The sequence below is a fragment of the Peromyscus maniculatus genome, chromosome 9 (genome assembly GCF_049852395.1).
Source record: "Peromyscus maniculatus bairdii isolate BWxNUB_F1_BW_parent chromosome 9, HU_Pman_BW_mat_3.1, whole genome shotgun sequence".
NCBI classification, from domain to species: Eukaryota; Metazoa; Chordata; class Mammalia; order Rodentia; family Cricetidae; genus Peromyscus; species Peromyscus maniculatus.
This window is the reverse complement of record NC_134860.1, coordinates 67076339-67103387: the sequence shown is the minus strand read 5'-3', so window position 1 is coordinate 67103387 and position 27049 is coordinate 67076339. Positions and strand designations below refer to the sequence as shown.

The following is a 27049-nucleotide window of genomic DNA, read 5'->3' as shown; positions in this document are numbered from 1 at the left end:
TCACCTTACCTTATCGCCGATCTTTCTACGGGTTTCTGAATGGATCATTTTCTGGCAGTAGAACTCAGTATCTGAAAGATTAAACTGCAAGCGCAACAGAAGTAAGAACTGAATATGAAGAGAGACACTTGTGGCAGACCACAGGTACAGCCTCACCTTCTTCTTCTTCAGCATCTCTTTGCTATTGACTTTCAGCCTTTCTCATCATGTTTGGAGTCCCATTCTCCATTCTAAGCCTGGGGGATTTAATCTTGCCTGTGGGACATGAGCTAATGTGATACATGCCAAGACTTGAAAGGGCTTTTTCAGTGAGCCTTTGCCATTTCCTTACTCTACAGCGGTGGTTCTCCACCTTCCTAATACTGTGACCCTTTAATACAGTTCCTCATGTTGTGGTGACCCAACCATAAAATTATTTTCATTGTTGCCTCATAACTGTAATTTTGTTACTGTTATGAATTGTAATGCCAATATCTGTGTTTCCTTATGGTCTTAGGTGACCCTGTGAAAGAGTTATTTGATCCCACAGGGGTTGAGCCCTACAGATTGAGAATTGCTGCTCTGTAGTCTCCAGTTGCCATGTGAGCTGCAGCTCATTGACCACATGAGAATCAGGTGGCCCAGTGCCTCTGTTGTCCTAGTTAGCAGCCAGATAAACCCAGAAAGAGAGTCACCTTAGTTTATTGGTAATTGGCAAAGACAGCTTAGTGAGCTTAACAGAGACTGGCAAAGGAACCCTGCCAAGCCTAACTCAGATTACCACTCTGTGGAATCAGGAGCTAGCAAAAAAAAAATGCTTGATGTTTTAGATACTAGGTATTGGGGTCATTATACAGTAAAAGCCAACTAAAATAGTTTGAATGAAAGTTCTAGAATAGGCAGATATGTTGACGTAATGAATCGAATATGTAGGTATTTATTTATTCAGTCTTCCCATTCCACAACAAAAGAAAGTGAATTCAGAGTGGCAAATAACTTGGCTAATATGGGCAAGCTGAGTTAAAAATTGTAACAAGTCAGATGAAATAAACTAATATTTCCTTCAAAATTACTACTTGTCTTCCTAAGAATACTAGAATCCCCTGAAAACCATGTTTCTGAGCTGCTGAAAAGGCTCAGTAGGTAAAAGTGCTTGCTCTCTAGAGTGATAGCTTTAGTTCAATCCCCGGGACCCACATGATAGTAAGGCAAGGATTCTTGCAAGTTGTCCTCTGACTTCTACATGCATCATGCATGCAAATACTCACACATGTACACACATGCACACACTAAATGTACACACACACAAACAAACAATAAATGTATATATATGTACATGCAAATAAATAAATGTATGCACACAAACAATAAATGCAATTCAAGTTTTTTTTTAAAGAAAAGGAAACAGATTGTATTTCCATTACTACTTTCTATATCAATAGGATATAGAAAAGTATTTTATGCGTTTTCTGTTACAAATGACCTTTTTGATCACTAGTTCATGGCTAGAGCACACAGGAACATGGCAGAAAGGCTGTAACCCTTTGTTTCCCTTGCTCAACTCTCCAGCTCTCCTTGGAGGTATGTATTATCTAACATACCCTGCAGTGTTTGTATGCTTGTTTTGTCTTGCACACTATCAAAAGATTTTTATGTGTTTGATATAGATGATGGTAAGTAGCACACAGGGCTTGTTTCCAAAAATCATAGAAAAGAAGCAGAAGAAACAGAGGGGACAATAAACACATCTCATCCCATGCCTTCCTCTCAGCCATCTGGTATACCACCTACAAAGCCACAGCATTTTTTTTTTTTTTTTAGATAAAATCAGGTAGAAGATAATCAAAGCCGATGAAAATCTTCAAGGTGATATCTTCTAGCAGATTGTTGTTCATATCTGCCTTAATCAAATCAAAAGAAAACAAGAGAAATGTGAAATTGTGGGAGACTCTCTGGATATTAGCCAAGATCCACATCCTTAAATGTTTTTCCTGGATCAGAAACAATGGAAATGGATCTCCCAAGTGTAAGATTCTGAGGGATTTCTTTGGTTTAATACCCCATGGAGAGCTGTGCAAAGACAGGAAACAACAAAGGAAGAAGGTTGAGACCTGAGAACAAGTTGGGGGTAGTAAAAGATGGGTGTCTGTGTCAGTTGAAGATGTAGTAGAGACATTAAGGATGATGTGTGAAAGGGAGGTTGGATGTAGTTGAAAGGAGGCTATCATTCCAGGGAGGTACAATATGTTTCTGCAAAGACAGGGGGTAGAATCCAGACTGCTGGAATTAGGAAATCAAGGGAGACAGAAGGGAAGAAGGACCTGTCTAGAGACTAAAGGCCATAAGTGTGCAAATTTTTTTCTTTTTCTCCTATAGAGAAAAAAATGAATAGCAGGAGAGGAGAGATGAAAACACTGGAAGATGGATGCTTTTGCAATGGCTTTATTTTTATTTGTGTGTATGTATGTCTGTGTATGATGCACTTGTGTGGGCACCATGGAGGCCAGAACAGGGCTTTGGACCTCTTGGAGCAGAAGTTACAGGCAGCTGTGTATTGCTCAAAATTGGTGCTGGGAACTGAACAGGAGTCCTTTAGAAGAGCAACACATACCTATGTTCACTGAACCATCTCTCCAGCCCTTTAGGAAAGTTTAAATATAGAGGAATTCAGAGCATGTTTAAAAATGGAAAGAAGTAAAAAAGTAAGATTCAATGAAAGAAAGATCATGGGAAAGAAATTTTGGTTAATGAGGAATAATTCAGCCATTTCAGTAACATCTTGAGTATAGTATATTATTTTTTCAAAGAGCTTCAATGCAGTTCACATCACAGGTGAATCTTGTTATAAACACGTGCCCAAGCTATATTAATTTTTATATAAAATAAAAATGAAATTATTATTATGTTAAAAATTATTTTCTTCTGTCAACAAGACAAGGATTTTTTATAAGACTGTTGTAGAATATTAGTTGAAGATGTGTTACATTTGTTTTTGCTGTGGAATATTTGTTTAATGATGAAAAGATGTGTTACATTCTTTTATGTTGCATTTGTTTAACTCTGTGAAGTTTACAACACCTGATTGGTCTAATAAAGAGTTGAATGGCCAATAGCAAGGCAGGAGAAAGGGTAGGTGGGGCTGGCAGACAGAATAAATAGGAGGAGAAATCTGGGAAGAAAAGATTGAAGAGCAAGAAGAGGAAGAGAGGAGGATGTCGGGGTAAGACACCCAGCTACACAGCAAGCCATGGAGTAAGAAGTAAAGAAAGGTATATGGAATAGAAAAAGATAAAAGCCAGAGGCAAAAGGTGGAAGGGGTAATTTAAGAATTACCCTTTAAGAATTTCTGGCTAGAAACAAACCAAGCTAAAGCCAGACATTTATAATAAATAAAGTCTCTGTGTGTGATTATTTGGGGGCTGGGTGGTGGGCTCCCCAAAGAGTAAAAAAGAAAAGAAAGAGCAACATAAAAAACTAACATCTTACAATAGTAAAAAACAAAAACAAAATTGAATTGTTGTTTTCTTTCTTTCCCTTTCTCCCTTTTCCTCATTTTTCCCCCTAAGTACATGGTCCTCTAGTGGTCACCTCTTTCGTATATACCTGATATCTTTCAGCATTGGTCCAGCTTTTTGCCAGAGACCACAGAAAGCTACTTTCTGCCCTTATTCTGTTATTTTCTTTCAACACAACTTGGTAAACTCGCTTTCTCCATGTTCTGTTTCTTCCAAAGTTTTTCTGTCAGAAGTTCATAGATAGGCTCCTTACAAAGGCACACTTCACATACATTGTTTTTTTCTACTTTGTAGCAATATAAAATTTCCTCAGTTGTGGGGTGTATCTGATAACATACACCATCCCTACTCCATCCAGCTCTTCCTTGTTCAGTCTCCACTGGGACCAAGCTTTGTCTACCACCACCCACTATCACTTCTTTATTTTGCATAATGAATAATGGGATTTGGGTCCCAGTGCTATTTCCACAGGGACCATTGATGATGCTTCATGACAGCAGAGCTAGAGTTCTGGAGAACAAGTCCCTGTCAACATCTCCCCATATCTGCTCATTCTGGTCTTTCCCTTGTATCTTACATTAAGGTCCTCAAGTGCTTGCAGGTTTAACCCACAGCACAGCATGTGAAATCTCACCCAAGGAGAAGACTCTAGGACAGAGCCAAAAGATCTGGGATGTGGGGGTGGGGATGGAGGTGGGGTGGATGGTTTGCTTTCTACATTCTTCACACTCTAAACACCCTCCCTTAAAGATTTTGCTATATTTTGTTTCACTTTTCCACACAAAGTACTTCTGATGGTACTTTCTTTTGTGTTATCAGTATAATTGGAGTTGTAAGAAATTCCTTATATAAAATATATAGACACTTAGCTATGCATCATGTATGAAATATGTAGCTGTAAGAAGGTGTGAATAGCTTCAGGAAGAACATGAGACTTGATCTGACCCTTGATGGAGGACTTCTTAGGTAGTGTATAACTTGAGGAGGGGAGAGGGCTCACTGGCATTTTCTATTCCACCCAGTGAATTACCACTGTGCCTGCTTGCTCCCAAAATGCTGCTTTTGGAGGTGACTTTTAGTTTCCATGCAAAGGATTCAAGCCACCTTTTGGACAGTGACTCCACTCCACCTTCACTGTCTCACATGTGCCCCTTCTCTGACGTAGTGGCCAAAGGTCCATTAAGGTTGGTTCAAATCTCTATGTTCTGTCTCTGGCAACTTTTGATGGTTAACTTCCCTGAATAACTGGAAGAGGTTAAAAAACCAACCAACCAACCAAGAAACATCACCCCTCCCCCAACCCACCTAGCCCCCAACTCTCTTCATTGAACGTTCATTCCATTACCCAACTTGCCTTTCGGTCCCAGTCCCTTCCCACAAGCTTCCTGCAACTGCCAGCCTGCTATCGGCATAGCTCAACTTGGTGTCCACTTTGATAAGGGCTGGAGCATAAACAGAACAGCTTCAGTTTTCTGGCTCTGATTTCTCCCTGTGGCTTCTGCATTCCTGTTGATAATTAGAGGAAGCTTTCTTGCCCTGCTGAAGGCTATATAAAATAAGTTAATAAGCAATGAAGCAGCTGGCAGGGAGCCAGAAGCTTGCCGCTGCTGGTGTCCTGCCTACTCTGTGTTACAGCCACTGGGGGTTGGGGAGCTTGGCTCTCAGAGGCTGCCTTTTGAGTTGGTTAACTGGGAGAGCAAAATTGGCATTGCAGGAGAAATTTGCATACTGTAGAGAATGCACTGGAAGAGTGCTTGTAGGGCTCTGGCCTTTGAATAATAGAGACCACTGGTTTCTCTTCCTATCTTTCTTCTTGCATGCCTCTCATTTCAAGCTTGAGATTACTTAATTTTCCTTACCATTTTTGGTACCATACAGCTCCGTCCCATTTTATTAAGTTTAAAACAAATTCTGTGTGGGTTTGACTGCCAAGTTGTAAGTGCAACCCAAGCATTCGTTTCTTCTCCCCCATTTCAATGTTTTACCTGACCATAACATTAAAAACCAAAGCTTGGAGAGAGGGCTGTGTATTTTAAGGCCACTGCATGCTCGCTTGTCTTAAGTGGGCATGTAGATACAGAGCCCTAGACACCCATATCTAGTCATCCCTCGGTATCCATGGAGATCCTTTCCAGTATACATAGCTCAGTGGCTATTAAATCTCTTGGGTAGTTAAGTTCCGTATATAAAATGCAGTTGTATTAAGTGCTTTTCTGTTGCTGTTATAAATACTGTGATCAAAAGTAGCTTAAGGGAGAAAAGAGTTTATTTTTGGTTTAAGGTTCCAGAGGGAACCATCATGGTGGGAAGGCATGGCATGGTGGCTCGGGCAGGAAGCTGGCTGATCACATTTTCTCCACACACAGAAGCAGAGAGAAGGAAGTGGGTTTGGCTATAAACCTTCAAAGTCCACCCCCCCAGTGACAAGCTTCCTCCAGCAAGCTGTACCTCCTAAAGATTCCCTTACCCATAAATACACCACTAATGGAGGACCCAATGCTCAAATACACGAGCCTTCGGGGGACTTTTCTCATACAGTCTACCATAGTTGTATTTGGATACAGCCAATGAACATGTTTCAGTATACTCTGTATCCCTTTTCATAGAGTTGTATGGAATGGTGTAGGCTTGTAACCCAGCTCTTGGGAGGCAGATGCAGGCAGATATTAGTGCGTTTGAGGTCCACAGAGTAAGTTCTAGTTCAGCCAAGAATATATAGTAGGGAGGCTTAGTTCAACCCTCAACATCTCAGAACCTGTGAGGATGAGGGACAATGCTTTTGCCTTTTGTTTTATCTGGACTCTACTGACAAGGCGGCTTTTTCTTACTTGGTCCACTATTTGTGATGTTAGTGTTTTTACAAAAATGCATGCACACCCACACTTAGAAGCAGTGCATTTCTAGTTGTCTGGGTAGCCCTCGATCTAATCACACTGATATTTAAAATTACCCACCACACCTATGTTCCTCCTACATGACTGGGGCCCATTTTCGGATTTCTCATTCTTCAAAGCCTCGCAAAAGCCCCCTGTAATGGTATTAGGCCCCATCACAGCCAAGAAAACTTTGATGAAATGTTTGTGCTTGGAGGAGTGGGGAGGTGGTAAGGCTGCTTTGATTGGTTACAAATGGCTTGGTGGAATTCAGACTGCTTTTTGGAACAAAGAAAGAGAATGGTTGAGGTCACTGTTCAGGTCATTTGGGTTAAAAATAAAATAATTGCCCTTGTTGACTTCTCTGTCAAAGAAGAAAGTGATATTTGATTATGGATGGGCCAAGATGTCTGTTTCAATGAATGTTCAAGACACATACTTGCTTTTATGAGCTGCCCACACTAAAAAAGGCACAATAATACTATCCTAGAAGGGTAGTTCCAGGAGCAACCCATAGCAACCCTTCTGAGCTCTCAGAGCCTCAGATCTACTGGCATCTACATACAACCTTAGCAAAATTACCTCTTTCATCCCTAACTGTTCCTCTGATTCTGGAGTTGGTTTGGTAATTACCTAAAGGCCATCCCTGGCTTCTGTCCTTGATACTGAGTTTCTGGTTTCATACCTTTTTATCTCTCCTTTTTTGTCTTGGAAACTTACTTCATAGCTACATTTGAAACTTTATCAGTTGCATTTTTTCCCTTCCTAAGCCTTGTTGCATTATCCCATATTGGCCACATATTCTGTCCCAGCATCCTTCTTAGTTGATTCAGAATTCCTCCTTGGTATTATACTCTAAGTTGGCTCCTGACTTCAGAATCATATAAGGTGATTCACTCTGAAATTTGACTGAAGGGCAAGTGATGAAACAGTTGCCACCACACAGCTATTTGCTGACTCACCCTAAGATTCCCAAAGATATAATTACAATACCTACCATTACAATTAATTAACCTCATTCTAGACCAGGGTTGCCACAATATACAACCGCAGGGCACTGTTCTCATAAAATATAACATGCATGGTACCTTCTGAGTTGTGCTGTTGTGAGGACTTGAATTAAAACTTTGGCCATGTGGATCAACTCTTCCTTCCACTCTAGCATGCAAAACTAGATTTGAGAAAAGTCTGAAAATACTGGTGCATTTAATTATTGCAGGAACTTTAGGATCAGTCTTGTTAGAGTTAGCTGATCTATTCCTGTCTTCTGTGTCTATATTCTAGTTATAGGAGAAAGAGCCATCTTTGGTCTGGTCATGCAAAACATTATGAAAACATAAAGTGAATTATGAATTATTTGTGCTCACTGTACTTTCTGCCACAACTCTATCCCTAGCTTCCCTGACATTCTTCTTAACTCATATCATTTCCTACTACTTAGGGTCTTTGTTCTATTCTGAGTTAGCCAATCCCTATCCCAATACACACTGCACATAGTTTCCTCCTCTTCTTCTTTTTTTTAATCAAACTTTATTTCTAGGCAGGTTTGACTCATTGAATTTCTTTGCTGTTAGTCCTTGGCCAGTCCACTGGTTGGCTAAAGACTCTCTGGGATTCTTTCATTATTGGAATACCGGGAGAGAGAGGACCTTTTGTCATCAGGAAGACCAGGGGGTGAGTAAGTCAGAAGTGTGTCCTTCCTGCATAGATAGATTGTATGATGTGGGGAACTTACTACTGCCCTTTGTTTCTTCACTGTGACCGAAAGGGAGTGGGACAAGCAGTCCCAGTTACCTGACTGATCACTGAATGTGCTAGACATGGTGTGCAAGTCCTTGAGAGGCTGTGATCCGTTAGGTTCTATGCTAGGACAATAGTAGTAAACGAGGGAAATTGGGTCTGATGTCTTATGAAGGGAGCCAGATCTTTCACAACCAATCACAAATTATTTCACTATAGTTCCTTTGAAGTGTCTTGAGAGAGAATTTTAATCATTTCGATAGGTGATCAAAGGGGAAGCAGCTGACCTTGAGGGTCAGAAAAGTCTTTGTTGAACTGGAGTTGAGATTTGGATAAGGAGTGAGAAGTAGTCGACAATGTGAGTTGAGGGTGCTGAAGGATCTGGGAAATGGAGAGGAGCTGGCATTAGATCTCTAGGTAGAGCCCAAGGTATGTAAAGATTTAAGGCATGGGAGAAAAAAAATCTGTATAAAAGGAGCAGAAAGAAGTTTAGAGTGACAAGAGCTTGGGAATGCAGCTATAGAGATGAACAGAAGTCAGATCTCATTTAGTCTTCTAGATCATGCAGAAGCTGTTACATGGAGAATGGGTGGAAAGACTGCCTCCAGGGGGAACTATTAGGAAGCGTGACAATAACTCCAGCCACAGACCACCACAACTTAGTCTGGATCATTGTAGAGGAGATGGGTTGGTTTTTTAAAGTAATGACTGAAGAGATATGGAGAGGAAGAGCTGATAGGAGATTGGTTGAAAAGGTGAATGATAGATTCAAGTACAATTATAGAATAACTGGTTTGCAGAAATATAGTGACGATGCCATTTGCTTGACTACACAACAAAGAGAGAATCTTGAATTCAAGTTAGGAAGCTGATTTTAGATACCCAAGAGACATCTGAGAATAAACACAATTGTATAGACAACCCTAGAGATCAGGAAAGATGTGTGAGCTGCAGCTATGAGTTTTCGGATTGCTGCAGTATGTGATAGGAGAGAGGGGAGAGGCTGAAGGGGACCTAGCAAAGCACATATAGGACACATTAGTTACATTTCTGTTGCTGTGATGAAACATCAAGACAAAGTCAGCTTATAGAAGGCAGAGTTTATTTGGGCTCATGATTCTAGAAGGATAAGAGTCCATCATGACAGGGAGACATGGCAGCAGGCAGGCATGGAAGCAGGAGAAGGAATCTGGGTGCTCACATCTTGAAACATAAGCACAAAGACAAGAGTACAAACTGGAAGTGGTATGAGGCTTCATACTCTTAAAGTCTACTTCCAGTGACATACTTCCTGCAGCAAATCCACACCTCCTAACCCCCAAAAACAGAAGCAAACGTTCAAATACTAGAGGCTCTGGAAGACATTCTCATTCAATCCACCAAGGAGGAACTACCACATTTCAAGATTAGGGGGAAGATAAACAATGAGCCATTAACACAAATGGGAGAAGACTGAAAGGCAGGAGGAAGGTCAGGGCCATGTTTGGAAAACAAGAAAGGTATTAGGATCAATTTACCAATACTCCTATACAGCAGGTGTGTTTTAGGTATTTTCTACACTGTCAAAAAAATGCTGTCATCTGAAAATACAATAAAGTATATACATATGTACTCATCAGCATTTTACTGTCTTCTGGAGGCAAAAGCTACTTCATTTAAGTTTTTAAAGTTTGGTCCTATATCGTGTTTTATTAAAGAAATTTACACCGATGTAAGGCAAGAATTGCTCCTGAGTTTTTGTTATGTTGCCCAGGATGACAGTTGGTGAGGATTCATGATGAGTACCTACTCTCCAGCATCTCCCAAATGCATCCACATTCGTGTTGTCCAAGGCAGAAACCTTTCTTCACAAGAGACTTAAACACACTCAACAGATGAGACCGGCTGCTTCAGCTATGTCTTTATTGCAGAACAAACGGTGCTCTTGGGTAGGAAGAGCGAACATCGCCCGAGAGCCCAGGAAAGGCTCAGTGGTGACATTCAAGTTCCAGTTTGCTTCCCAAGGTTGGGTCAGGACTGCATGGTGAGAAGGATACCACTGCTAAAGAGCAGACATTGCCTAAAAGTGGGGAGACTGGTATAGGCGAAATATATTTAGGAGATTTTAATAAAGTAAAAATGTGGTACTTGATTGCTTTTTGAAGGCACTGTCATATTTTAAAATCTTTAAAAAATGTATTTTATTTTACCCGACACAATTACACTCATTTATGTGGACACAGCATGACATTTCAGTATTTGTAAACAAAATGTAATAATCAAACTAAGATAATTAGCGCTTTGACTACCTCAACCATTTAGCATTGTGTTGAGAAAATGAAAAATCCCCTCTTCCAGCTATCTTGAAGTACAAAGTAAGTCACTAACTGTAGTCAACCCAGACTAGAAGTGCTCTTTCCCATGTAATTGCATCCTTGAACCCCTTGAGCGACAGCTTCCTGTCTTTCCTCATGCCCTTCCCTGCTCTTAGTAACCATTATTCCACTCTCTGCTTCTGTGAGGCCAAGTGTCTTTATAGAGAACATACAGAGTCATTCTGTACCAGGCGTACAGACTCCAAATTCTAACAGATTCTTTAAATACCTTGAGAGTTAGAACATATATATATATATATATACATATACATATACATATATCTTCTTAAATTAGATGAAATATTTTCTTTTGCATTTTAGTCGTATTTGGCTTTGTGGTTTGTTTTTTTTTTTTTTAAATCTCAGGTTGGCTAACTTTGACAATCAAGCCCTGGAGGAGGCTTTCTCTGAAATGTGATCCAGTTACACCCACATCTCATTTCTTTTTTTTATCCCACCCCACCCAAAGAGATCACAGTGTGTGTTTCCCCTAATGAATTACAGATAACAGGTTTGGTGACGGCTGAGAATCCAGGTGAGTAGTTCTTTGAAGCATATAAGCCCTTTGATTACACCATTTCTGTATTCATTCAGACTTAATAGGCTATAAAAGAGGGAACCATGACGGCACATATATGCTGTCCCTTGGTGTGCATGGGAGAGTTGGGCCAGAACTCCATGGAATCTGAAATCCATGGTGCCGTAAGTCCCTTAAGTAACATGGGTCAGCATTGGGATATAACTGACTATTCTGAAGATGCACAGATAGCGGATTACCCTAATGCTGCTCGATCTAACCCCCTTTCCCATCTCTTTATTGTGCAGTGCACAATAAAGTGATGTGTACCAGTTCTGTAACCCTCCTAAACACTTTAAATCATCTCCAGATGACCCTAGTACAGTATAAATGTTCTGGATATAGTCAGTGCTCCCTTGATTGGGGAGTGTCACAATCCAACCAGATGCTTGGGATTCTCTGGGTATTTTTGACCAGTAGTTTGTTGAATCTGCAAACAATGAATCTGAGGACATGGGGGTTCATTTGTACGCTGAGATCCTAAGTAGATAAGAGGTCTCTTGTATTATTCATCTGAGAGATGAGCTTGTTCATAAAGTGGCAGATGTCTGGCTTTCCTGAGTATATGACACTGAATATCATTTTACGAGTTTGTGATCCTCAGACAACTGTGACTTTTCTGAAGATGAACAGTCCCAGGTAGCTTCACCCTCATGCTGCTCAACGTAACTTCCCTCCCCCACTTCCTTATTGTGCAGAGCACACAGCCTGTGCTGTATTATGGCAGGTAGAGGAGATTGATGCCTTGACTGTCCTCTTCTGGTATAGGTTGCTTCTGGCAGCCTCAGCTAATCCTACTGCATAACCTTGTATGACATGACTGAATAAAGATTTCAGGGTTGAAATGAATGCTCTCGGAGAGTTGGGAAGGGTTTGTTCTATTAGCATCTGGCTTATATCTCTGTTATCTAATACCTAGGCAGCATTGAAAGTCGAAGGCTGTTGTGTTTGACTCCGGAGTCTTTGTGTATGATCTGTTTTACCTTTTTAGACACGTTTTGCATCTTTCTTTGTGTCTAATCATATAGAACTTTCTGACTTCCGAGTTATCCTCTCCCATCTGCTTCTTTATTTTGGTGAAAGAAGAATCTTGCGCAGAACCTTGGTAGGTCACTTTGCTGACACAGTACATGTCCCCAAATGTCTTTATTTTAGTTTCTCATGTGCTAGTTTGCCTAGGTATAGAATTCTCCCTAGATAATAATTATCTTCTCAAAATTTTCAAGAGACTTGGTTCCTTGTCTCAGAGCTTCCAGAGTTGCTGTTGACAAGGCTATTGTTCTGATTTCTACCCTTAAATGCGAGTTCTATTTTCTTTTTACCTTGGGAGTTCTGAAATTTTATAGTGATATACCAAGAATGAATATTTAAAGAATATTTGTTAGCCATTAGTGAGCTATTGTTTTAGAAACTTGTGATTTGTAGTTTAGGGAAATTGCTCGTGTTGCTAATAAACTACTTCTATTTCTAGCTATCTATTAAATTTTAAACATTTTATTATTTATTTATTTATTTATTTATTTATTTATTTATTTATTTATTTATTTATGTGTTTGTGTGTGTCGGTGTGTGCACACGCATGCTGCAGAGCACATGTGGAGATTGAAGGACAATTGGCAGGAGTCAGTTGTCTCCTCCTACCACGTGGGCCACAGGACTAGACCTCAGGTCCTCAGGCTTGGCAGCAAGTTCCTTTACCCGCTGAGCCATCTCACTAGCCTGACACCATTTAGGGGGTAGGGATTGAATGTGCTGATACTATTCTTCAAATTTCATTTCTTAAGTCTCAGAGGTTTTAAATCTGGGTTTTCTTTACTCTGCAAAATGTTTTATCTCCGCTTTTAGCTTCCTTATATGGAGTACTTTATTGAACTCTCGTATTTTTAATTTCTAAGAACTCTTCTTGTTCCTGGAATGTTCTTTTTTAAAAATAGCATCATGTTCTGCCTCATGGATTCGGTGTCTTTTCTTATCTCTGTGAGCACTTGGATGATCAGTGCGTTTTTCTTCTTGAATCATCTGATTTGCTTCACAGGCTTTTCTTGTTTGTTTTGGATTCCATTCATTTTTCAGAACTTGTCCAATATTGGACAACCCCTGGCAGCAATTCACGTTTGAGAGTGAAACCCTGAAGGGGAACAGTGTGCAAGGATGCCCAACCAGCAAGGTCACTCGCGAGTGACAGTGCAGGACTGTTGCATCAGACTGCTAGATTATCCAGGAATCCTGGCATCTTTGGGATGGGGGAGACCGGGGGACTGCTGTTCTTTAGGGAACGGGTAAAAAGATGGCGTTGGGAACCTCACTGCTCAGTTTTTATACTTTCCCACATCCTGGCACTGAACCTTCAACCGTGGGCATCCTCCCAGATGACTCAGGACACATTCAATCTTCTCACAGACAGGAGCAAGGAGGATGGCGTTTTCCTACTTTTCATGATAGTTGTTATAAGTATTTCAGGGCACAGGGAACCCTGCAGAAGAGGAGGCAGGAAGAGCATAAGAGCCAGATGGGCCTAAGGATCAAGAAAATAGGGCCCTCTAAATCCACATGATCAAAGCTCATATGAACTCACAGAGACTGAGACATCATGCCCTGGACCTGCACGGGTCTGCACCAGATCCTCTGCATATATGTTATGGATTCCAGTTGAATGTCTTCATGTGATTCCTGAGTGTGAGAATGAGCGGGTCTCTGATTCTTATATCTTCTCCTGGGCTCCTTTTCTTTTGTTTGCTTTGTTCAATTCTGATGTGTTTGTTTTTGTTTTATCTTATTCCAAATTTCTTATTATATTTTATTTATTGAGGTTTCTTAAAGAGGAATTTGGACATGGGCACACAGGGAGAATGCCTGTGAGGTAGTAGAAGTGGAGACTTGCTGTCACCAGCCAATGAACACCGAGGATGTTTGACTCACCAGAAGCCAGAACAGACAAGGGAGAGTCTCTCCTGGGCATTCTGGAGAAAACATGGCCTCTCTCTGCCATCCTGATTTCTAACTTCTAACTTTTAGAAATGTGAGAGAATAAATTTCTGCTGTGTTATGTAAAAACAAACAAGCAAACAAAAACTGAAAACCAAAACCAAATAAATAAATAAATAAATAAATAAAACCAAACCAAAACAAAACCCCACCAAACTAGACATAAAACTCAAGAAGAGAGAAATCTTGTAATTTTTCCAATAAATTTGTTTTTTAATCATGAATACAAATTTGTTACAAATGTTTGAACTTTGATGCCATTATACCTTCAAAGTAGACCCCAAAGGAATTGCAAAATGCCTAAATATTGGACTAAAATATTGAGCATCTTTCTGTTGTTGGGCAGAGAAATATTTTCACCTTATTTTTTAAAGTAAGTTTATTTTCCATGTTTTCCCTGAAGTATGTATTATGTAGTGGGCACACCCTCCCCTCCCCGATTCTTCTGTTTGTATCTTCCCTGTAGCCCCAACCTCACTTCTGCTTTAATTTCATAGATAAACACATGATTTCATGTATGCATATAAAGTCTAGGATGCCACAAGAGAAAGAAAATGGAGTTCTTTCTGAGACTGTCTTAACTAATGTGATTATCTTCATTGCATAAATAGCCCTACAAGTGATATAACAACTGGCTGAAAAAAAATTTCATGGTGTATATAAACCATATTGCCTTTATCCCATCAACCCTGTCATTGACACCTAGGCTGATTCCATAATTTAGTCGTTGTGAACAGTGCTGTAATGAACACAATGAGTGAGTCTCTTTATGATGAGCTGATTTGGAGTCCTTTGTTGACCTTGTCATTAATAGAGTTAAAAAAAAAGCATTAAAAGTGATATTTATTTTTAATTCTCCATAAGTAACTCATGTCATGGCACCTCATCAGACTCCTGTGACCGCTGCCTTCTCCAGACATGGCATCATTGCATCCATTGTGAAAGTGACCTTGAAGATCACTGCTGTTGTCTTGGCTGGAGCAGACAGTGCCTTTGCCTGTGGAGTTTGTCAATCCCTATCTCTGTCTCCTGGAGCCTTTTGGGAGTCACCAGCAGGTGGTCTCCCCTAGGCTCTGTTTGGATTGCAAAGCAAATGAAACCTGTGGTCTATTAGATGGGTCACATGTACATGCTACGTATTCACTCTGCCTGTGGTCTGAGGGGGCCTGCCACCAACAAAACCCTGAGGCCTGTCCAGCCTTGCTTGCCCCAATTTTGACTCATTCTCCTACAAAGCATCTTCTCTAGTTTCTCATCTGCCCAGTCCCTGCTCTTCTCACACTTTTGATTATCCTGTAGCAGCTTGCTCACCTTCTCTGTTAGAAATACCACTTTGCCATCAACTTATATTTAAAAAATCTTCAGTGTCTACATATTTTTTTCTTAACACCTTTTCTCACCTTTACTAAATTTCCCCACATTTTTAAAACTCACAAGCTCTTTTTGCAATACTACATAATTCCTTTTACTAGTCCCATTGTTTTTTGGGAGGGATTTGGATTTGTTTGGTGAATTTTGCACAATATATGATAAGGCAATGCTTTTTTTTTTATTAAGAAAAAATTTTTTCCTTCATTATACACACTTATCAAAGATCCCCCCTCTCCCCTTTTCTCACCCCCACAACCAACCCCCCACTTTCTCCAACAAGAAGGCAAGGCCTTCCATGGGGAAGCACATCTAGTAGAGGCAAGTCCAAGCCCTTCCCCCTGCCTCAAGGCTTCATGAAGTGTCCCATCATAGGTAGTGGGCTCCAAAATGTTGCCTCATGCATCAGGGATAGATTCTGATTCTACCACCAAGGGGTCCCTCAAGCAAATCAAGTTACACAATTGTCTTGCCATGCAGAAGGCCTAGTCTAGTCCTATGCAGGCTTCATAGCCATTGATCCAACTTTCATGAGTTCCCACTAGCTTGGTTTGGTCATCTCTGTAGATTTCCCCATCATGATCCTGATGCACTTGCTCATAGAATCCCCCCTCCCTTTCTCTGACTGGATTCCTGGAGCTCTGCCTGGTGCCTGGCTGTGGATCTCTGCATCTGCCTCTATCATTCAATGGAGAAAAGCTCTGTGATGACAGTTAGTGTATTCACTGATCTGATCACTGGGGCAAGCCAGTTCAGTTCAGGCACCCTCTCCACTATTGCTAGTAGTCCAAGCTGGGGTCATTCTTGGGGATTCCTGGCAACTTCCCTAGCACTGGGTTTCTCTCTATCCCCATGATATCTTCCTTCATTATGTTCTCTCTCATGGCTTTCCCACTCCACCCCAGTTCCAGTTGACCATCCCATTCCCTTAAGTTCTCCTCCCCGATTCCCTTACTCTCCATTGCCTACTCCTTATGCCTACTTTAGTCATGGAGATCTCATCTATTTCCCCTTCCCAGGGTAATTCATGAGTCTCTCTTTGGGTCTTCCTTGTTAGCTAGCTTCTCTGGAGTTGAGGGTTGTTGTCTGGTTATCCTTTGCTTTACATCTAGTATCCACTTATGAATGAGTACATACCATGTTTGTCCTTCTGAGTCTGGATTACCTCATTCAGGATGATGTTTTCTAGTTCCACCCATTTAAGGCAATGCTTTCAAGCAAGATATTTTGCTTATGTCAGCATGCTGTTAAAGTTCATATTGCAAATCTCATTAAAATATAACCTTTGATGTTGAATTTTTAAACCAAGCAAAGTAAACATTAAAATTGTATGTATAATATAGGTTATTCATTAATATATATACATATTTTAACCTTTTATCATATGTACATTTCAGCTTTTTCTGTACTTAAAAGGGCATGGGTCTTTAATTTATAATTAATTAATACATAATGCTAAGCAAAATTTGCTAGCAGGTACTCAAGGAATGGATAATTAAGACATACATATTTTGAAAACTAATTTAAAGGTACCCCATACTAAAAGCAGCCTATGGTCTGATTTGGAATTACTCTACTCTTAACTTTAACTGTAACCCAGCTCTTCTAATGATGCTTTCTCCTCAAAGTTCCCCATCTCACAGGCCACAGATAAGAAATTCACAACTACTCCATTCCTACCTTTTGAAAACCTAACATTATTATTATCCTAATTTCAGAAATTCTCTTATATTTTTTGAAGCTATTGTTACCTGGATCACATGGCCATTTCCATCCTCAATAGGATCTTGACTATGATGGGTGAGTTGTCCTCCAGACTGTTGGGGTGGGATATCCCATATGTCAGAAAATATTAGCTAGACCAGGTACAATAGAAGATAACATTTGAAGTGTCTTCTAAATGTGTAGAGAACCATTTTACATTGGTAATCACATCAAATTTAGTGTGATGGTTAACACTGACAGTTTCTAGGATCATTTAAGAGTCAAACCTTTAGGCATGTTTGTGAAGGAGTTTGTGGATTGAGTTAGTCAAGGTGGAAAAATTCACTCTAAATGTGAGCAGCATTTTTCATTTGGGCTGGGGTAACGGGTTCAAAAAAATAGAGAAAGAAAGCTGAGCATTCCCGCCTCTCTCTGCTTCCTGACTAGAGATGAAATGTAACCAACTCTCATATACTCCTGCCATGATAGACAGTACCCTGAGACAGTGATACCAAATAAATCTTCCCTTCTGTAAGTTGCTTTTGTCTGGTAGTTCATCACAATATCAAAAAGAAGTAAAGAAAAAAACTGGATAATGTTGTTATTTCTGGTTTACAGGTGAAGGATTGTTGTAGAAGACATAGAGTCCTTGGTCCAAGAAAGGTGGCTGGAAAGGGTCGTTCTGGGTTTCTGTGTAGTCCAGATGCCATACGTGGTCAAAGTGCTGTGCTGACACCTCAATCTCCCGTCTTGCCATCGTCTGATTGTCTCCTTGAGGACTACAATTACTCCTGAGATAACTGTCAGCGCACTCCCTTAGCCCGTTTTGTCATCTGCTTTTCTAATCTCCTACCAGGGAATCTGAGAATCATGAGAGGAAAGTAGCAGCCCTCTAAGTGGATCGTGCTGTGACAGAATCATCTGGGCTTTTCTGTAAGAGCCGTTCTTGTGGATTATATCAGAAAACATTTCTTTCCCAAAGTGACTGCTTAAAACTTGTACAATCTCAGGACCTTCACCTCAACCCAATCATATTTACTCTTAGTCAATAATTTTGAATTCTGCCCCTTGATAAAATTGCACTGGGCAGTTTTACAGTACCTTTCTTTTTTGCCTGTACACTGACAAGTGGGGTTTTATCTGCAACCACTTTGGTCTCTTTCTCTATAGCCCAAGAAAGGATGCCTCTGTTTCAGGGTAGTCCTTATTTTGGGCACAATACTATGTATTTACTGAATCTGAGAGAAGGGACACAGAATGCATTTATTACTCTTCCTGGTGTACCTCCTGTGTCCTCATCTCCATCACCACCTTCATATTCTCTGTCAGCTAAGGTCCAAGTAGGAAGCAGCTGATATATTTAACAATCTCCTGAAGAAGTTGGAAAAAGGGATTAGTAAAGTTCTGAGTAAGGAAACAACATAATAAACATGCCAAGCTGAATAGCAAGGGATGGGAGTGGTAACTCCTCCTAAGCAAAGGAGTTCCATTCCATTGGCAACATCAACTTAAAAGGAGAGCTTGTCTAAGCTGACTCTGAAGGTTGCTGAGAAATGAATCATCCCACTCCATCCATTTCTCACTAATGTCCTGGGAGAACTTCTTCACTGTCCAAATGCAGTAAGAAACCAGAAGACAAAAGTCTCTTTGATATCATTTTACATCATGGAGAACAGTTTCCTCGCAGAGGTGTGATGGGGAAGGACTCAAAGTTGGTTGATCTAGGGACACAGGACACAAATATTGTATGTAATCATGTTTTTCTGGATAGTCTTTAATTTTCATTGAAACAAGAATCTTGAAGAAAAGTGCCGATTATCACTATTTTATGTTTAAATGCTTGGGATGTATTCAATTGTTTGGAATAAATTTCAAACAAAACTTATTACCAGAGAAGAGCAGGATTTCTATAATTTTTTGTATGATTGTAAATGGCTGTTCACATATGTAACACACACACACACACACACACACACACACACACACACACAATGACATTCAAGTGATTGACTAGCTTCATTTTAAATATACCATTCTCTATTTGCTTGTATTTATGTTGCCTTATGATTTTAGAGGCTGCTTTTGTTAAAAAAAAAAAAAGAGTAAAAGAAGAGAAAAGCAACACAAATATTCAGGATCTCTGCTGTGGGATGGTCTGGATGCTGTGAATGTTGCTCTGATTGGTTGATAAATAAAATGCTGATTGGCCAGTAGCCAGGCAGGAAGTATAGGTGTGATAAGCAGACAAGGAGAACTCTGGGAAGAGGAAGGCTGAGATGAGGAGATGCCAGTCTGCCATCCAGGGAGCAGCATGTAATGGCACACAGGTAAAGCCACAGAACACGTGGCAACATATAGATGAACAGAAATGGGCTGCGTTTAAATGTAAGAGCTAGTCAGTAGGAAGCCTGAGCTAATGGCTGAGCAGTTTTAATTAATATAAGCCTCTGTGTGTTTACTTGGGTCTGAGCGGCTGTTAACTGGATGGGACATAGAAAAACTTCAGCTACAAATGGCGTACTAGTTTGTGTGTATTTATTTGGGTCTGAGTGGCTGTGGGACTGGTAGGTGAGAGAGATTTTTCCTGCCTGAGAGCTGGGCAGGACCAGGAAAACTTTTAGCTACAGATCTCCACTATTATCAGAAAACCTAAATGAACATTAAGCAAGCTATAGATTGTTACACATTGTGAAAAAAAAAAGTGTAGTTTCAGAGGTAAGGAAGCATGTTCTTCTGCCACACTTAGCTGTGGTAAAGCTGAGGTCCTTCATGGTGTACTTTATATGACCAGGGAAGAGCCAAAGGAAACTCCATTTTTAGTATGCTGGCACCAACTTTGCAGATATTGTGTATAAGACATCATGTATAAGAATGGGTGATGACTCTTAGACTCACCACATTCCTTCATCAGAGCCTGCTCGTCTCTTTGCTGGAATATTCTGGAAGGGATATATCTGAGGCTTTTCCCCCCACAGTTTTAAGTAGAAGGAGGGGAGCACTTCCTTCTCAAATTGATCAAAGCAAGTCCTGGCTTTGGCAACACTGGGTTTGGGGATACCTGGCTCAGAATCGCTGAAGTCCAGTGTCCTTGTTGGATCTGTCTGGACATGCACCTCTGTCTTATATTTGGGTAGCATGCATGGTCATGTATTATTTGTCAGTGTTTTGTTCTGAAACCATGTACCATTGCCCCTGGGCACCACAAGCAGATCTGGGAGTAAACTGACAGTTGGCCTGGAATGAGAATGGCACACAACTGTTCTTTTGTTCTGGGGTCAGGCAGACAATTCTCAAGACAATTCCACCATGTTTAGAAAACTCAAGTTATTGTACTTCCTTTCCAGCCGCTATATATTCCCTTTCAGTTTTCTACTCCACTTTAGAATTCCCCTGAAAATGTCTCCTGTTGTCAGGCATGAAAAAGGCAGGCATTTGTCTGGTCACTATCATTTGGTGCCTGGGCATCAGTCCCAGTTTACAGGTAAGGTCAGTTGAGGAATGACTTCGTGACTAAGTAGATTTCAATTATGTGACAATTCCTGTAGAACCCACTGCTATAAGAAATTATACCTTCCCTTTGGGTATGTTGCTAGGTAAGCAGTGGATTTGGAGCTATTCTGAATACACAGTGATTGGAAAACTGCAAAGGGCGAGCATGTACTTTTCAATAGGCTCACTCATTCCTGTATTATTAGAAACTGGATATTGCCTCTGCGTTTGAATTTTAATAAGTCTGTTTCCAAGTAAGGCTTTTATTCCATATCATTATTTTATAGCCATCATTGTGTTCATTGTCTCCATTGATATTTACTAAGGGCCTTTGAAGAGCTGGATTTTGTTTCAGATTCTGAGATTACAATGAAGCATAATAGGCAAAGTGCCTAAGTTCACAGAGCTTATGTTTGAGTGTAGCAGAAGTGCATGTAACAGAGCAGCATTAGAGATAAGGCTTATGAAGAGAAGTTAAAGCATTTTGAGTGAATAAAGGTTGCATTTATCCAGGCCAGTCAGGGGTTCCTGTGAGAAGGAAACTTTTCATAGAGATCTGAGTTTTGTAGAGGAAGTAAACAAAGAGACCATTCAAGAAGAGTGTCGTAACAACTAACTCTTCAATCTGTGTGTCAATGCATGGTTAGAGGAAGTGATACACAGTTACATGGCAAGGCTATATACTTCCTTGTTTTTCTTTTCTCAGAATTCATAGCAATGTTTCACTGCACTGATATCTAAATAACTATAGCCTGGTAGCTATCAGTCCAGGATGCTACAAGTGTATTTACAGGATTGATTGGATCCTGTTCCACAAAGTTACAAAAACTGGAAGAAGGAAATAAGGACTAACCAGCTTCATTCCCCAAGAACCAGGAGACCATTATTCACTGGGTTAAATGGCTAATGTGGTCAAGTTTGATTGGCTACCATGGTGAGCGTCCATGGACCACTTGTGGTCATGACTCTCATAGAAGCAGAAGGTGCTTTGGAGTCTTTACTTAGGTCTGTGAACTCTTCCACAGGCCCTACCTTTGCATGGTTGGCATTCTGTGAAGGCCCTGGGAAACACATTCAACAGTAAGGGTGGGGTGATGTAGCCATGTCTAGAGGCGTTAAACAGGCTAGTTTGTCTGGAATGGAGGCTTTGAAGAGAAGAACCAGAGAAAGTTTTAAGAATGCAGGTTAAATGGTGGAGGCTCTTAAATACTGTGCTTTCAGTGAGTTTTTATAGATGAGTAAGCATTCATTACCTCATGTTTAAGATGAGATAATCGCACACATCTCTAAAGGTGAGCATGAGGTGATATCATTCATATAAAATGTTGGGCATTAGGTTGCACACATATTAAATGCTTAATAAAGAATAACGGCTACTATGATGATGTAGCCTGTGTTTAAGTATGACTAATGTGGCAACCACGGTTCATAGCATTAGTTGGAAGAGGGAGGCAATGGGATAAGAGGTCCAGTTATAAGATCATTTTAATGGTTTAGAAATAAAGATAGTGATAATGAGCCTGGGAGGGAAGGAAGAGACCTATGAGAAATCACATGAAGGAAAAATCAGAAAGACTAGATGTTGCAGGAAATTTGATCACATTCTGACACTCCAAGACTGTTAATAAAGTTAACCTTGAATCAGGTGGCAGAGTCAGTGACTAGCTGACCAGAACTGGCCATAGAGAAGCTAGGAATAAGGATAGGGAAGATGGACAGGAAGGAGAAGGGAGGGACTTGGAATTCACTTGCTCCCTTTGATCTGGGAAGTGTAGAGAGAGAGGCAGTCACTACTCTGCTGCTTCTTCGTTTCATCGGGTATTTACCCTGATATTTGACTCCTGAATTTTATTAATATTAGAACAATTTAGATAAACACTTCAACCTGAAGATTGTTGGGCATGTGCTGCAGAGACGGGGAACATGCAGTGAGTTTTAAATCTGGATGATGGCAAGAAAGATGGGCAGACCTTCAAAGCATGGAAACATACTGATCCGAATGACATTATGCTGCTGGATGGTGGGCTGTGAGAGAGGCCCTGGATGAGAGTTAGACTGGAGGAAAGAAGTTCAAGGAGAAGAAGCTAAGAGTGGGGAGATGAAAACAGCCCAGTCTAGAGTAGCATTTCCAGTAACAATACCTGAACACCATAAGATGCAGTAGCAAGATGCTCCACCCAATCACCTGTATAGCATAGACTCTAATCTATATGGTTCTCAAATTGTGGGATGCATGCAACCTCTTTGGAGACTTGAATGACCCTTTCACGGAGGTAGCATATCAAATATATCCTGCACATCAGGTATTTATGTTATAATTCATAACAGTAGCAAAATTATAGCTATGGAGTAGCAGTGAAATAATTTTATGGTTGGGGGTCATCATAACGTGAGGACCTATGTTAAAGGGTCTCAGCATTAGGAAGGTTGAGAACCACTGACTAGAGTCTAGAAGTTCAAGCATTCTTCCTTGCTTTGTCCCTTCTTTCTTATTTCCTCTTTTTCCCCCTTCTCTTCCAGTCCTGCTGTCCTTTCTCTTCCTTCCTTCCTTCCTTCCTTCCTTCCTTCCTTCCTTCCTTCCTTCCTTCCTTCCTTCCTTCCTTCCTTCTTTCTCTCCCATCCCCACTTCCTTTGCACTCTCCTTGTTAAGGAGTTGATTAGACCCTATGAGTAGATCTAGATGTATAAAGGTAAATAAATGGAAATAAATAAATGGAACCCATGACTCAAGCTGTCCTGTATTAAAGACAAGTTAGAAAAGGCTGGCTTGGAAATGTGGGAGTGAGTTCAACAAATGCAGTTTGCTTATTCTGGGTTGGGAGAAGACTAAATACTGACTTTGGTTTTTCTCTCTGAAGATCTATGACATGCTAAGTAAAGTATATAGATGGATTTGAAAATTCTTTTTTCTACATATGATCTAAATGAATTTTGTTCTAGTCTTTCTTCTTAGGATAAGACCCATATATTCTTGTATTGATTTTGAGTTTTATCTCAAGAATGTTGAATTTGGACTGGGGAGATGGCTTAGTGTGTCAGAATGCTTGTTGTACTGGTGACCAGAGTTTGAATCCCCAGAATCCGTGTAAAAGCCAACCATAGTGGCAGACACAGTAGCACAAGGGTCTGGAATCCCAGCATGCCTACAGGAATAGGCAATGACATCAGAAGCTCCAGAAAGCCTGATAGTGACAGAGACCTTGTCTCAAACAAGGTTGACCTCACACATGTGCTGTGGCATGCACACTCCCCACCCCTACACATAAACACACGCACATACTCATGAATCACCACCCCCTCCACTCTCTCATACACACACACACACACACACACACACACACACACACACACACACACCACAAATATCAGAAAAAAACCAAGAAAATAATGGTATGGAGACTTGAATAGTATGAAATTATTTCATAGTTAGAATGGTATTACAGAACATTATACTCTTAATTTCTGAAGTGAATGGCCTCAATACAGCTCTTCTTTCATATTCACCCATTGAAATCTTTGCTCCTAAAGTGGCATGGCCATCTTGCCATTGTTGGAAATACTAATGCCAGAACTACTGAGTCAGAGTTTCTGGGGGCTGGCCCCAGCCATCTTCACAGTCATAAGTTGTCTCTTTGATTCTGAGGTCAGCTAAAGCTTAAAGTTGCTGCTAGGTTCCTAGCCTGGAGCCTAACATTGAGAGTAGTTGACAGTAATACATGTTGGGTCAAATTAGGAGTACCTGAAGCTTTTCTCCCTTCTGCCCAGGAAGTGGTAGCAGGCTCACAGAACACTGTACTCCATGAGGTCTCTTAGGAAGCTGAGCAAGCACAGCTTGAGTCATGGGTTCCATTTACTTATTTCCATTTATTTACCTTTATACATCCAGGTCTACTCATAGGCTAATCAACCCCTTAACAAGGAGAGCACAAAAGGAGTGGGGATGGGGAGAGAAAGAAGGAAGGAAATAGGAAGGACCCAAAGACAGGAAGAATGGAAGGAATGAAGGAAGAATGGAGGAGGAAGGGAGAGAGGGAGGACAACGGAGCTGGAAGAGAGGGGGGGGGAAAGGTAAGAAAGAAGGAACAAAGAAAGGGAGGATGCTTGAACTCCTGGACTGTAGCCAGTGGTTCTCAACCTTCCTAATGCTACAATCCTTTAATACAGTCCTTCATTGTGCCCCTTTTCCTTACCAGGCTGACTTTCCTCTTTAACTGTGTCCCAGCAGTTATCACTCAGCATTCTCTGTGTGGGGCTTGGGTTAGAAGAGTTTGAGGGGAGCAGTATTCTGTGTTTATGATGACGTAGGGAACAATAGCAGCAGAAGGGAGTTGTGGGGGTTGTAGTCACTCTGTGATAGCTTCAGTTTCTCAGCATCACTTGGCTCAGAGAAAGAATACTTTTTTTTCTTTATTTAATTTATTCTTCTCTCATATATAACATCCCAACTTCAGTTTCCTTTCCCTGCTCTCATCCCAGTCCCCCCACCCCCACCCCATCCACTTCTCTATTTCCTTTAGTAAAGGGCAGGCCTCCAAGGGATATCAACCAAGCATGGCATATCAAGTTGTAATAAGTCTAGGTGCCTCCCTTTGTATTAAGGATGGATAAGGACACCTAGTATATGGAAAAGGGTCCCCAAAACAGGCAAAAGAGTCAGGGATAGCCCCTGCTCCCATTGTTAGGAGTCTCACAAGAAGATCAAGCTATACAACAATAACATGTATGCAGAGGGCCTAGGTCAGTCCCATGCAGGCTTCCTGATTGTCAAGAACAGGTTTCTTCTTTAGATTTTCTTTTTGTTTTAGATCTCTCTCTCTCTCTCTCTCTCTCTCTCTCTCTCTCTCTCTCTCTCTCTCTCTCTCTCTGTGTGTGTGTAAATACTACATTTGTGTGGGTACTCATGGAGTTCAGAAGAGGACATCAGATCCTTTGGAACTGGAGTTATAGGGAGTTGTGGGTATCAGGAAATGAGTTTATGTCAATTTGTGTCCTCTAGAAGAGCAGCAAGCATTCTTAAATGCTGATAAATTCTTAAATACCTTTCCCTGACCTTCTCTTATAAAATCATAGTATTTGATCCTGCTGATGAATGATACTTTCTTGGGACTTCCTCTTTCTTTACTTCTACTTTGAGCTCTGAACTTAGTCCTTTGTGAGTTATTTTCCTATTCCTGATTCTTCTTCTACTTCCCATGGCTCCATCCCTTCTTCTCTCCCTGCCCCTCCCCTCCCCTCCTCTCCTTTCCACTTTCCTACTCTCTTCTCTCCCCTCTTTCCTGTCCTCTTTCCTCTTCTGTCTTCTCTCTCTTAGTTTTCACCTCCAACGCCTTTCTCCTTCTTTTCCTGCCTTGGCAATGCCAATCTTTTACATGGCTCCAAGCAGTCTTTCTAAAAGGACTTCTCCCACACTTACCTGTCAAGCACAGCCTTTCATCAGAGTGCTACATCTCTAAAGCTAGCTGTTCTCATGTCAAGAAGCCTGCACAAGCATCTTTTGGTCATTAAACTTCACTTTTCCAAACCACAGTTCTGCTTCTTCACCCCATCCAACTTCCATTTCTGTTGAGAATGCCACAATCTTTCCAGTCCTAAATTCAATGCTAGAATGATTTTTTAGTACACAGAGTCAATGTCAGAGCAGGATTAAGAAGACACAAAGGCTGTTGCTTCTCCTTCACATACCCCCTGCTCTTCTACCTCATCTCTTTACTACCTTTCGCTTGGGCGATCACCACCACCTCCTGCTTTTTTCTCTGTGTGAGACAGGAGGACTCAGAGAGACTGCCCCAAGCCTTTCTGTTCTCATTTTCAAATCCCCAAATCATTATTGAAAACGAGAGAAAATGATCTGCTCTGCAGTTGTGTGTGATGAAGCTCTCTGTGGCAGCTTGTTCAGCGTGGGCTGGGGGAAGGAAACAAATGGAGGTCATTTTGCCTTCTGGGAGGTTATTTTTTAATATCCAAGAATTTTGTTGCCTGCTCATTCCCCTTGCTTCTTGCTTCAGAAACCCCTCACAGCTAAATCCATTGAGAGCTTTCACAAAACATAAATTTCACAAAAGAATGCATAATTTATTCATAGGTGAGCCCCTTGGATCTTCAGTCAAGACAAAGATATCAATCAGGACACAGATACTGATGCCTTAGACACGTTCTGACCTGTGTGGTTCTTTGGTTTTGCATGTCACATGGAAATAGCAAATGAGATTTCTGCAAAGATAAGAGGGGTGCAGATAGTGTTGGCATTTTCTGAATGTCAAGGGCAACCTTACAGAAGGATCACTGGCAAGAAGGCAGGATTCCAGGGTTCTCTTAGGTATTTTCCACTCATTGTTTGCTCCATCTGGCAAGTTTTCTTTAACTGGTGAGGATATAGACCTGGGGATGATTAGTGATGCCCTCAAAGTTGCATTTCTTCAAGAGCTAGAGATGTTGACTGAGTCTCTTCAACATCCAAAGCCAGTT

The 27049-nt window shown here is 40.8% G+C and overlaps 2 long non-coding RNA genes across 2 annotated transcripts; one reads left to right on the top strand and one right to left on the bottom strand.

Moving 5' to 3' along the window:
* On the top strand, positions 1–18244 carry LOC143267413 (uncharacterized). Its single transcript, XR_013042503.1, has 3 exons — positions 1–144; positions 17110–17191; positions 17714–18244. It is a non-coding gene; the product is annotated as an uncharacterized LOC143267413 (long non-coding RNA).
* Positions 15669–27049, bottom strand: LOC143267414 (uncharacterized). Its single transcript, XR_013042504.1, has 3 exons — positions 25998–27049; positions 17143–17247; positions 15669–16635 (listed from the first exon to the last, which is right to left on the bottom strand). It is a non-coding gene; the product is annotated as an uncharacterized LOC143267414 (long non-coding RNA).